Below are 12917 nucleotides of genomic sequence, written 5' to 3'. Positions count from 1 at the left end.
TTCTCTTTTTTTTTCTTTCAACATTGCATCTTCACATGCCAAGCTGGTTCTACTATTCAAACTGCATAGTTAATTTGACCTTAGAATATAACTCCCCATAAGGTCTGGTTCTAAGTGTGTTGAATTGTTGGCTCAGTCTTATGAGCTGCTCATCCAATTAGAAGTCACTTGGGTGCAGGCCAGGGCTTTTCAATCTTATCACTGAGTAAGGTACTTGAGCAACAAGCTGAGTCTTAAAAAAAGCCACATTCAAATGCTCTCCATTTTAAACATTTGGGTTGACGTATTTGATCCTTCTGTGGTGTGTAAGATTCAAAGACTGAACCTACAGATGAGTTACAGTCTAAATAACCATAAGGTTTAGTGCTTTTAAGGTCAGGTAATCTATTTATAGAACCTTACATTTTGTAGAAGACCTGCTTCGTATTGCCTGTTACAGTTGCATCTTTCCACAACAGCAGCTATTTAGCACTAATTAAGCATGGCAGGCATCACGAGAGACTGCAGTGAATCTGCTTTTCATAGGCAGAAGTAATTGTACAGCTCACTTTTCAGCTCTAGGTAAGAAGATCAAGTGTAAATTATGAGTCATAAACTCTTATCTAGGCCTTTTGGGTGCGATTAAGAACATGTACAACAGGGGGAAGGTTAACACTTGATTCCTCTCCAAAGGACATACAGCTGGACCATAGTCAAACTGTGGTGATTAAGCCTCCAGATACAGATACTATCAGAAGTACCAGTTTCTAGTGACACTACCAGAAATAGTGACTGGCAGCAGTCCAATTTCTAAGTATCTTATTTTTGTAGCTACTCTTTAGAAAAGAGGATGTTAAAGTGAGAAACTGAGAAGCATAAGAGTCAGAGGGATAATTAGCATGAATGTTAAAATCCCCATGAATGAGGGAAGGAGATGAAGGTTCAAGAAATAAGAAAAACCAGGCAAAGTCAGTGAGAAAGTAAGAAAGGTACGTTGCAGGGGGTCTTTTTTTCCCTTTGAAGGTGAAAGGATTGGTTAGCAAAGGATATTTTGGTGCTCATTTTCAAAGCACATACACGTCTGCATAACTTTGTAAGTCTATTTTAAAAGAACTTAGATTTAAAGTTACATATTATATGGAACTTTGTAAGCCTAAGTGCTTTGAAAAGAGCCCCATAGTAACCTGTGTCACTTCATAAGTCAATTGTGCTTTGAAAATGAGCCCCTCCCTCCATACACACAGAAGCCCTGTCACAGGAAGCTATAACCTTCCAGAGTAAAATCCTTACCATGCTGGAAGACGCTGATCTTCACTGACAAGAGAGTTGCAAGAGCCTTTTTGCTGCTCCTGGAACTGCCAAGTGCCACCACCAAGCAGCATTGCACTGCAAGGTGGTGCCATACAGTGGAGGAAGTGCTGCTGTCAGGAGAGTCCTCATGCTTTTCCTGCTAGTGGGGATTAAATCCCTTATGATTCCAACGTGTTTGTGGTATCATGAATGAATGTGGGTTGTAAAGCCTCCAGAAACACAATCAGACAGCTTTAAAAATAAACCCCAAAAGTACTAGTGTGATTCAAACTGAAAAACACACCTATTCCTTTCAGAAGCAATAGTTCCAAGTATTGTACATAAGTAAGGCTGACAACTGGATCCAATTTGCAGGACAGGGTTGATCTAGTCCTGGGCTTACCCAAGTGCATGCTGGAACTTGTAGTCTTGCTTTTTCTTAAGGACTGCAATGGGGAAATGAGAACTACAAGTCCCTGCATACAATGGGGTAAACCCAGGTCTGGATCCAGTTGGCAACCTTACATATAAGCAGCTGAGTGTGCAGTGGCAACCACAGGGAAAGGGAAATGGGACTTGATATACTGCCTTTCTGAGGTTTTTGCAACTACATTCAAAGCGGTTTACATATATTCAGGTACTTATTTTGTACCAGGGGCAATGGAGGGTTAAGTGACTTACCCAGAGTCCCAAGGAGCTGCAGTGGGAATTGAACTCAGTTCCCCAGGATCAAAGTCCACTGCACTAACCACTAAGCTACTCCTCCACTCCACAAAACAGGGACTATTTCTTATCAGACCACAGATAGTTCCAATGTGCACAGCTACAGAATAAAAAGCTTTCCTACTTCCCAGTTGCACCCTCAGGTTCCTCAAAGGTATGTTGTGAGTACATACTCTGGAGATCTGTTTCTTCCTGCACTGGGGCCTTCCTGGCTTCTTCCTGCTGTGGTTTTCAGTGCCTTGAGTGAACCACTCTCTCCCTATAAGCATTCTAGGGCCCAGCCTCTTGTTGCCCTGTGACGGAGTGCATTTAAGGGCGACTGCTGGCTTCCTGCACACTCCATCACAAGGACCTGGAGTAAAGATCTGGGCATATTGATTGAATCCCTTAAAATACCCCAATAAGTAGAGCACATCCCAACTTTGGTCACAGAGATGGACCTTAGGAACTGGGGGGGGGGGGGGGGGCGGGAGATGCAGAGCCTTCATAGTTCAGAGGTTTTTGCTGTTGAGAGGCACGGTCTGAATTGATTTTGATGTGGGGGCTGAAACCATAAGCACTAGCCAAGTACTTTGGGTCAGTTAGTATGCGAGATTTCGTTATACATCATATTCATGCTAAGCATTTTTGATTAGTCTACATGCTAATGGTCATGTAATCACCACTGACACACAGAATGTTTTTTTGCAAGTGGAGCCATTAAACGACAATGTAATATGCATGCAAAAATTATGAGTTTTTTAGAGCATGGCTGGCTCTATGATAACTTCCATTTATATTTGTTCTTCCAGACTACAAGCTTACTTCTCGTACATTTTCTTGCAAATATTATTTCTGATAACAAATTAACCTCCATCAGAGAGGAAGTGCATTAAAGGTTGTAAAATGAGAAAACTTTCAAAGAAAGAAATGAAGTTTGAGCAACATTCAGTAAAAGGAAAATATAGTACAGTGGGTATTTTTATTTTAAAAAAATTGCAGCAGGAAAAATATTGGCATCACTAAAAAGTCATAGTTTGTCTACATATTTTGCAGAAGCTAAATATTTAGATCTATTACCATTTTAACCTGTTCAGACATGTGGCCATTATTTACCTTGGATGCCAATATTAGGTAGATTTCCATATGCATGTCTTATAAATTCTTGTCTGTGGACATCTTTAATCAACTCTTTCCACACAAGGTGCTCTGTGTCAAAAGCACACTGTCATTCCTTCTCATAGAAACAAAGGGAACAAGCATTAGATTGCTTTGGAGATAAAGTAATTAATCTGTAACTGCTTACTTTGCATAAGTAATGAATAAATGAATGAGAACATCTATTCATGTCAAAACACTTGTGTTTAAATTTACCATTTTGTAAGACTTTAGTGTGTCTTATGGAATAAAAAGCTCTTGTGATTGCACTTTGGCTGTCCATTAATTTCACACTGTCACAAGCAAGGAATAGCCAGCAAGTGGATAAAGGGAAACTGTGTGCTGGCTGCTGAAAAGGCATTGCACCTAAAGCAAAGTGCTGGCGCCTAGCACTGTGGACAGAGTTCCCAGAGCTTGTTCATATACAGCAATGGAGCTCAAGATCTTGAAAGGCCATCGCTCAGAAGAGCGAGGTGGTGAACTGCCCTTCCTCTGCTCCCACTGCCATGACCTCAGCGCAATCAAGATGGAGTCATCAGTGATGATGGTCCTAGGCTGAGAGCAGATTGTTTTACCTTACTTTATTTATTTTTAGTCGCAAGCATTCCCAGACTGAGTTCAGGACTTACATAGATTCTCTATTGCTTTGGCAAGGTCTGAACCAAAAGTAGAAATCACACCATTTGAGGGTAGGCTGAAAAGAAAGAAGAGAACAGCAAAGGAGGGTAAGTAGTCTAGGGAGAAAAGTATAAAACATGCTCCTAAAATGCTATGCAGTTCTGCATGTTTTTGTTTTAAAGTACACTTTAGGATGCGGCCCACTTGATATTCTGCAAATCCATTTACTTGCAGGTGTTGACTGTCCAAATGGCTTAGAATCCTAAAGAGCAGACAGCTATATGGATAAATACCTCTTCCCCGAAAGAAACCCTCCCCTTCCTGAAACAAAAACAGCATTTCCCAGAATGTGGTCTATGATATTGAAAATGGGTAACCACCTTAAATTGAGTCCTACCCAAATAATTATGTAGTTTAGGGCAATAGTAGTATAGATAAAAGACTTTTCTCTGACCACAAACTACTCAGTTTGCTACATGTGTTTACTTCATGCACTATGCAAAAGCCTTAATCTATTTATCAGACAAAAAACATTTATGATTTTGAGTAGACCATTGTGAGGTAAAAACACATGGGAACACCGCTGAACTGAGTGAAATTGCTGTCCAACAGCTAGTTTTATGCATTTTATTTTCTGTAATATTTACACTCTCTACATGACATTTGCTGGCAGCTCAGCATCTGTAATGATGTACGTTGTCAGACACAATATACCAGTTCTATTTTTCAAGCTCTTCCATAACATTTGAACATTGAATTCAGACATTATGGCTAGCATACATTGGGGCTCATTTTCAACATCCAAGAAGTGGCATAAATCTGCATTTGGATGCTTTTCTCACAAAAAACATCCAAATTGGTATTTTCCAAACCAATTTTTAGACATTTTTCTATGACATCCATTAGATGTGCAACAAAGGTGTGTCAGAGGAGCGTTAAGGGCGGGATCTGGGTGTTGAGACGTTTTCTGCCATAATGGAACAAAAGAAAATCATCCAGGCCTATAAGTTGACCTGTTTTATTAATGAATAAGCCACAAAAAGTGCCCTAAATGACCAGATGACCACTGGAGGGAATCACGGATGACCTCCCTTTACTCCCCCAGTGGTCCCTGACCCCCTCCCACCCCCCAAAAATGTGACTAAAAACATTACTTACCAGCCTCTATGCCAGCCTCAGATGTTATTTTCAGGTCCATTAGAGCAGCATGCAGGTCCCTGGAGTAGTCTAGTGGTGGGTGCAGGGCAGACAGATAGACCCAGGCTCTCCAAAGCTCACCAGAAATTCACTGTACCCACATATAGGTGTCCCCTTCACCCATAAGGGCTATTGTAGTGGTGTACAGTTGGAGGTAGTGGGGTTTTTTTTTTTTTTGGGGGGGGGGGGGGGCTCAGCAAACAAGATAAGGGAGCAACGGTGAGATGTGTATCTGGGAGCACTTATTTGAAATCCACTGCAGTGCCCCACTGCTCTCCTGTGATGTCTGTGTGGCCAGTCTACTAAGAATGCTGGCTCCTCCTACATCCCAATGGCTTGATTTTGTGCGTTTTTCACTTGGACCTTTTTTTTTTTTTTTTTCAAAAATGGACCAAAAAGATAAACACACAGAGCACAAAAAATATCTAGCAAATAGCCATTTTTGGAAAAAAAAAAAAGACTTGTTTTGAAAATGGCTATATTCTCCACTTGAATTTGGATGTTTTTAGCAAAACATCCAAAGTTGGACTTAGATGTCATATCGAAAATGCCCCTCAATGTCTCACTTCCTTCTAAGCTCAATGACGTGGAACCATTGTAGTTCACCATTATATTTACAACTTAAATGAAACACCCTAAGCACAAATATAAAATGAAACATTTCTGGATCAATGGCCTTGGACTGAAGCAGGATAATACTTGGGGTAGATAGCATCACTAGTAAACTAGATGGCTCACTTTTGTATTTAAACTCTGTATTAAATCCTGAAAAGGGGTCCTGCCCTTCTGTTATATTCGACTTTAACTTTTATTTTCTTATCAAAATCCTGTAATCCATATTACTATGTAAGCCACATTGAACCTGCTTTGAGTGGGGAAGCGCAGGGTACAAATGTAATAATAAATAAATAAATAAATAAAAATACAGTTCTGTTAACTATAGCCTTCCAAAGCTCTAATGGCTACAGCCAGAGCCAACAGCAGTTCATTCCCCCTCCCCCTAGTCCTCAAGTTTCTGGCTCAGTAAGACCTGGCTTCAGCTGCCATCAGCCTTCATTCACAGCTTCCCATGATTTCCCCCCATTAGCACTTTTCTACCATTTAATCCAGCCAGCCTCAATCACAGATACAGCAGCCTGTGGACCTCAATATACATGCACTGAGTCTCATAGGAGCCAACTTTTCAAAATGACTGGGGGTGCTGAACACAACCCAATATTTTCCCAACTGGCTCCACGAAAAAAGAATTCTTAAGACTGCATTCAAAGTGTTACCCGATTCCTTTGTTTTTGCCAAAGGCTTTAATTAGCATAATTTTTATTCCCTGAGACACTTAATTCTACTTCTAGTTGAACTGGCCATAGATCCAAAGCAATCTGCGTTGTCTGCTCAAAAGCCTGTTATAAAAAAAAAAAACCCTGTTGCAAATCTTATTCAAAAGTCACAAGAGTAACTGTCCACAATATAGTGTTAGTCATACAACAATGATGTGCATGAGAGAGTTGTCAGGACACCTTTTATATGATCTCACCACAAACGTCATTGTCTAAAGTGTGAAAAAAGGCTAAGTTACTTACCTGTAGCAGGTGTTCTCTGAGGACAGCAGGCATATATATTCTCACACGTGGGTAACGTTCCCACCTGACACTCAAGCATGGGACCAGCAGTAAAGCGAATGATACATACCTGTAGCAGGTGTTCTCGGAGGACAGCAGGCTGATTGTTCTCACGACTGGGTTGACGTCCACGGCAGCCCCCACCAACCGGAAGAAAACTTCGCGGACGGTCCCGTATGCACAGCACGCCCACCGCGCATGCGCAGCCGCCTTCCCGCCAGTGCGCGACCGTTCCCGCTCAGTTGAATGACAAGTAAAAAAAGAATGAGAAAAACGCAACTCCAAAGGGGAGGAGGGAGGGTAGGTGAGAACAATCAGCCTGCTGTCCTCGGAGAACACCTGCTACAGGTATGTATCATTCGCTTTCTCCGAGGACAAGCAGGCTGCTTGTTCTCATGACTGGGGTATCCCTAACTCTCAGGCTCACTCAAAACAAGAACCCAGGTCAATTGAACCTCGCAACGGCGAGGGCAGAACAGAAATTGACCTACAAAGAACAACTAACAGAGTGCAGCCTGAACAGAATAAATCGGGTCCTGGAGGGTGGAGTTGGATTCAAACCCCAAACAGATTCTGCAGCACCGACTGCCCGAACCGACTGTCGCGTCAGGTATCCTGCTGGAGGCAGTAATGTGATGTGAATGTGTGGACAGATGACCACGTCGCAGCCTTGCAAATCTCTTCAATGGTGGCTGACTTCAAGTGGGCCACCGACGCTGCCATGGCTCGAACACTATGAGCCGTGACATGACCCTCAAGAGCCAGCCCAGCCTGGGCGTAAGTGAAGGAAATGCAATCTGCTAGCCAATTGGAGATGGTGCATTTCCTGACAGCAACCCTCTTCCTATTGGGGCCAAAAGAAATAAACAATTGGGCGGACTGTCTGTGGGGCTGTGTCCGCTCCAGATAGAAGGCCAACGCTCGCTTGCAGTCCAATGTGTGCAACTGACGTTCAGCAGGGCGGGTATGCGGTCTGGGAAAGAATGTTGGCAAGACAATTGACTGGTTAAGATGGAACTCCGACACCACATTTGGCAGGAACTTAGGGTGAGTGCGGAGTACTACTCTGTTGTGATGAAATTTGGTATAAGGAGCATGAGCTACCAGGGCCTGCAGCTCACTGACTCTATAAGCTGAAGTAACTGCCACCAAGAAAATGACCTTCCAGGTCAAGTATTTCAGATGGCAAGAATTCAGTGGCTCAAAAGGAGGCTTTATCAGCTGGGTGAGGACGACGTTGAGATCCCATGACACTGCAGGAGGCTTGACAGGGGGCCTTGACAAAAGCAAGCCTCTCATGAATCGAACGACTAAAGGCTCTCCAGAGATGGCTTTACCCTGTACACGATAATGGTAAGCACTAATCGCACTAAGGTGATTCCTTACTGAGTTGGTCTTCAAGGTATTCAAGCAGGTTCTGTGCAGGACAAGAACGAGGTTCTATGGCCTTGCTCTCACACCAAACGACAAACCTCCTCCCCTTGAAAAAGTAACTCTTTTTAGTGGAATCCTTTTTAGAGGCAAGCAAGACACGGGAGACACCCTCAGACAAACCCAACGAAGCAAAATCTATGCCCTCAACATCCAGGCCGTGAGAGCCAGAGACTGAAGGTTGGGGTGCAGAAGAGCTCCGTCGTTCTGCGAAATGAAGTTGGAAAACACTCCAATCTCCATGGTTCTTCGGAGGACAACTCCAGAAGTAGAGGGAACCAGATCTGACGGGGCCAAAAAGGCGCTATCAGAATCATGGTGCCGTGGTCTTGCTTGAGCTTCAGCAAGGTCTTCCCCACCAAAGGTATGGGAGGATAAGCATACAGGAGGCCGTTCCCCCAATGGAGGAGAAAGGCATCCGACGCCAGTCTGCCGTGTGCCTGTAGTCTGGAACAGAACAGAGGCAGCTTGTGGTTGGTCTGAGAAGTGAAAAGGTCCACCGAGGGGGTGCCCCACTCTCGGAAGATCTTGCGTACCACTCTGGAATGGAGCGACCACTCATGCGGTTGCATGACTCTGCTCAGTCTGTCGGCCAGACTGTTGTTTACGCCTGCCAGGTATGTGGCTTGGAGAAGCATGCCGAACTGGCGAGCCCAATGCCACATCCTGACGGCTTCCTGACACAGGGGGCGAGATCCGGTGCCCCCCTGCTTGTTGATGTAATACATTGCAACCTTGTTGTCTGTCCGAATTTGGATGATTTGGTAGGACAGCCGATCCCTGAAGGCCTTCAGTGAGTTCCAGACCGCTCGGAGCTCCAGGAGGTTGATCTGAAGATCTTGTTCCTGGAGGGACCACACTCCCTGGGTGTGGAGCCCATCGACATGAGCTCCCCACCCCAGGCGAGATGCATCAGTCGTCAGCACCTTCATGGGCTGCGGAATTGGGAATGGACGTCCCAGGGTCAAATTGGTCCGAATCGTCCACCAGTGCAGCGAATTGCAGCAACTGACGGACAGGAGTATGACATCTTCTAGATTCCCGGTGGCTTGACACCACTGGGAAGCTAGGGTCCATTGAGCAGATCTCATGTGAAGGCGAGCCATGGGGGTCACATGAACCGTAGAGGCCATATGGCCCAGGAGTCTCAACATCTGCCAAGCTGTGACCTGCTGAGACGCTCTGGTCTGGGAGGTGAGGGACAGGAGATTCTGCGCCCTCGCTTCGGGAAGAAAGGCCTGAGCCGTCTGAGAATTCAGCAGAGCTCCTATGAATTCCAGAGATTGGACTGGATGGAGATGGGACTTCGGGTAATTTATCACAAACCCCAGCAGCTCCAGAAGGTGAATAGTGCACTGCATGGACCGAAGAGCTCCTGCCTCTGAGGTGCTCTTGACCAGCCAATCGTCGAGATACGGGAACACATGCACCCCCAGCTTGCGTAGATATGCCACAACCACCACAAGACACTTTGTGAACACCCATGGTGCAGAGGCGAGCCCAAAGGGCAGCACACAATACTGAAAATGCCGTGTCCCCAGACGGAATCGGAGATACTGTCTGTGAGCTGGCAGTATCGGGATGCGAGTGTAAGCGTCCTTTAAATCCAGGGAACATAGCCAATCGTCTTTCTGAATCATGGGTAGAAGGGTGCCCAAGGAAAGCATCCTGAACTTTTCTCGGACCAGATATTTGTTCAGGCCTATCAGGTCTAGGATGGGGCGCATCCCCCCTGTTTTCTTTTCCACAAGGAAGTACCTGAAATAGAATCCCTGCCCTTCCTGCCTGGGTGGCACAGGCTCGACCGCATTGGTGCTGAGAAGGACGGAGAGTTCCTCTGCAAGTACCTGCTTGTGATGGGAGCTGAAGGATTGGGCTCCCGGTGGGCAATTTGGCGGAGTGGAGGTCAAATTCAGGGTGTATCCACACCGCACTATTTGGAGAACCCACTGGTCGGAGGTTATAAGAGGCCACCTTTGGTGAAAAGCTTTCAACCTCCCCCCGACCGGCAGGTCATCCGGCACGGCTACTTTGATGGTGGCTATGTTCCCATGGATCCGGTCAAAAGCCCGTCCCCAGCTTTGCTGTGGAGGCGCAGGGGGCCGCTTAGGCGCACGCTGTTGACAGGAACGAGCGTGCTGGGACTGTCCCTGTGCCTGAGGAGGCCTTCGGGCCGGCTGCGTGTACCTACGCTTGCTGTAGGCGTAGGGTGCAGCCTGCCGGGCCAGGGAAAAACGTCCACCTGCAGAGGTGGATGCTGAAGGCGTCCGGTGGGAGAGCTTGTCGAGAGCGGGTTCCTGCTGGTGTAGTTGGTCCACCAACTGCTCGACCTTCTCGCCGAAAATGTTATCCCCCCGGCAAGGGACATCCGCCAGCCGCTGCTGGGTGCGGTTGTCCAGGTCAGAGGCATGCAGCCAGGAGAGTCTGCGCATCACTATAACTTGGGCCGCAGCTCGAGATGCCACATCACAGGTGTCATAGATAACCTTGGACAGGAACTTTCTGCACGCCTTCAGCTGCCTGACCACCTCCTGAAAAGGCCTGGACTGCTCCGGAGGGAGCTTGTCAACCAGGTCCGCCAGTTGCCTCACATTGTTCCGCATGTGGATGCTCGTGTAGAGCTGGTATGATTGGATGCGGGTCACGAGCATGGAAGATTGGTAGGCCTTCCTCCCAAACGAGTCCAGAGTGCAAGACTCCCGCCCCGGGGGCACTGAGGCGGTATCCCTCGAACTCCGTGCTCTCTTGAGAGCAGAGTCCACGACCGCCGAGTCATGGGGCAATTGAGTCCGCATCAACTCTGGGTCTGAGTGGATCCTGTATTGGGACTCCGCTTTCTTGGGAATGGTGGGATTAGATAGTGGCTTCAACCAGTTCCGAAGCAGCGTCTCCTTAAGGACACTGTGCTACGGTACCGTGGAAGACTCTCTAGGTATTGGATAGTCGAGGACTTCGAGCATCTCCGCCCTCGGCTCATCCACAGTAACCACGGGAAAGGGAATGCAGATGGACATATCCCTGACAAAAGAGGCAAAGGAGAGGTTCTCAGGTGGCGAGAGCGTCCTCTCCGGTGAAGGAGAAGGGTCAGAGGGAAGGCCCACAGACTCCTCTGAGGAGAAATATCTGGGGTCCTCCTCCTCCCCCCACGAGGCCTCCTCCTCGGTGTCGGACATGAGCTCTCTCAGCTCAGTCCTCAACAGGGCCTGTCTCGACTGCGAGGAACCACGTCCTCGATGATGGCGTCGAGCGGTAGACTCCCGCGCTGGCGGGGACGAAGCTCCCTCCATTGACGTCGACGGGGACTCCACCTGCGTAGCGGTCGACACTGGTGCGGCAAGCGGCATCGGAGGCCTCGGCATCGGGCCAGAGCACACCGGCGCCTCCATGAACGGCGCCGGGGGCGCAAGCACCCCCGGTACCGGCAGAGCCTGGCGCATCAGCCCTTCCAGGATTCCGGGAAGGATGGCTCAGAGGCACTCGTTAAGGCCCGCTGTCGGGAAAGGCAGGGGGGGCCGGTGTGGGTGCTGGTGATGGAAGCTGCTTGGGTCCAGGAGACGGTACCGAGGTACCCGCGGACTGACGCAGCGACACCTCTTCAACCGAGGGGGAACGCTCCTCCCGGCACTGCCGCTTCCTGGGCGTTGAGTCGTCCCTCGAAGTACCGGAGCTGGCAGTCCCGTGCACCGTGGGCGACCGATGACGGTGCTTCTTTGCTTTCTTTCAATGCCCATCATCGGCGCTCGGCGGAAGAGACGAGGTGGAGGTGGAACCTCCCCGACCTCGAGGAATCGGATCCGGCCGCTCACCCCCGCCATCACCGGCAGGCCAAAGGTACCTGTACTCCTGGGGTCGGTGCCAGAGTTGGTGCCGATTTTGTCGACCTCGGTACTCGGTACCGAAGACCCGGCCGTCGACACCGATGCCGTCGAGGTCAACGTCGAAGGGCCGGCGCAAGTTCCAAAAAGACGGTCCCGTAGAACTTGCCTCGCCACTTGTGTCCGCTTCCTTAAGCCGAGACACAAGGTGCACGTCTTGGAATTATGCTCCGGGCCGAGGCACTGGAGACACCAAGCGTGGGTATCGGTCTGCGAGATCTGCCGGCCGCACCGACCACACCTTTTGAATCCGCTCGGGACCTTCGAGGACATTGATGGAAAAATCGCGTCGGCGAGGTCAAAATCGTCGATGGTGGCGGTGAAAAGCACACCCAAAAAAGAAATGACCGCGCGGCTAAGAACGATGAGGACAACTTTTTTTTTTTCCGAAGAAAAAAACACGCGAACGCGAAACAAAGAAAAACCGTGGCTAGGCCGCAATCCGGTTTCCGGGGCTGACAAAGAGAGAGACGGGTAACACGTCTCTCCAGCGCAGAATAGAAAAAAACTGAGCGGTCGCGCATGGGCGGGAAGACGGCCGCGCATGTGCGGTGGGCGTGCCCTGCGTACGGGACCGCCCGCGAAGTTTTCCCTGCTTGTCCTCGGAGAAAGTACTAAATCTAAGATGACAACTCCAAGGGGAGGCGGGAGGGATGTGAGAATTTATATGTCTGCTGTCTTCAGAGAACACCTGCTACAGGTAACTAACTACCAGGCTCACAATTTGAATGAATTTTTTTTTAGTAACTAACTAAGTAGTTAGTGAGCTTAGTGGGAAAATGGGACCAGATGGTGGAGCTGACTTTTAAGTAGTAAAAAGATTCTGCAGGATTGCTTGTCCAAACTGGCTATCTGCTCTAGCAAGCAGTGAAGGTGTGGATAGAAAACCATGTAGCCACCTTACAAATGTCTTCAATGGAGGCAGAGCAGAAACAGGCTACTAAAGCCACCACAGCTTGTACATTGTGAGCAGTGATCCAGCCATGAAGGGAAAAGGGAGAACTAGGGACTAAGAGAAGGAGGTAGAAAGCTGATAGGTGAAAAGTAAAAA

General features: G+C 47.8%; 1 protein-coding gene across 1 annotated transcript in view; it reads right to left on the bottom strand.

Moving 5' to 3' along the window:
- Positions 1-2934: 2934 nt before the first annotated feature.
- Positions 2935-12917, bottom strand: part of MLF1 (myeloid leukemia factor 1) — a 108315-nt gene continuing 98332 nt past the window's right edge. The window contains exon 8 of the mRNA XM_030216486.1: positions 2935-3823. The gene's annotated coding sequence lies outside the window, so the exon portion shown is untranslated. The remainder of the gene's footprint in view (positions 3824-12917) is intronic.

Source organism: Microcaecilia unicolor, chromosome 10 (genome assembly GCF_901765095.1).
Source record: "Microcaecilia unicolor chromosome 10, aMicUni1.1, whole genome shotgun sequence".
Lineage (NCBI taxonomy): Eukaryota > Metazoa > Chordata > Amphibia > Gymnophiona > Siphonopidae > Microcaecilia > Microcaecilia unicolor.
This window is presented reverse-complemented; position numbering and strand designations above follow the sequence as displayed.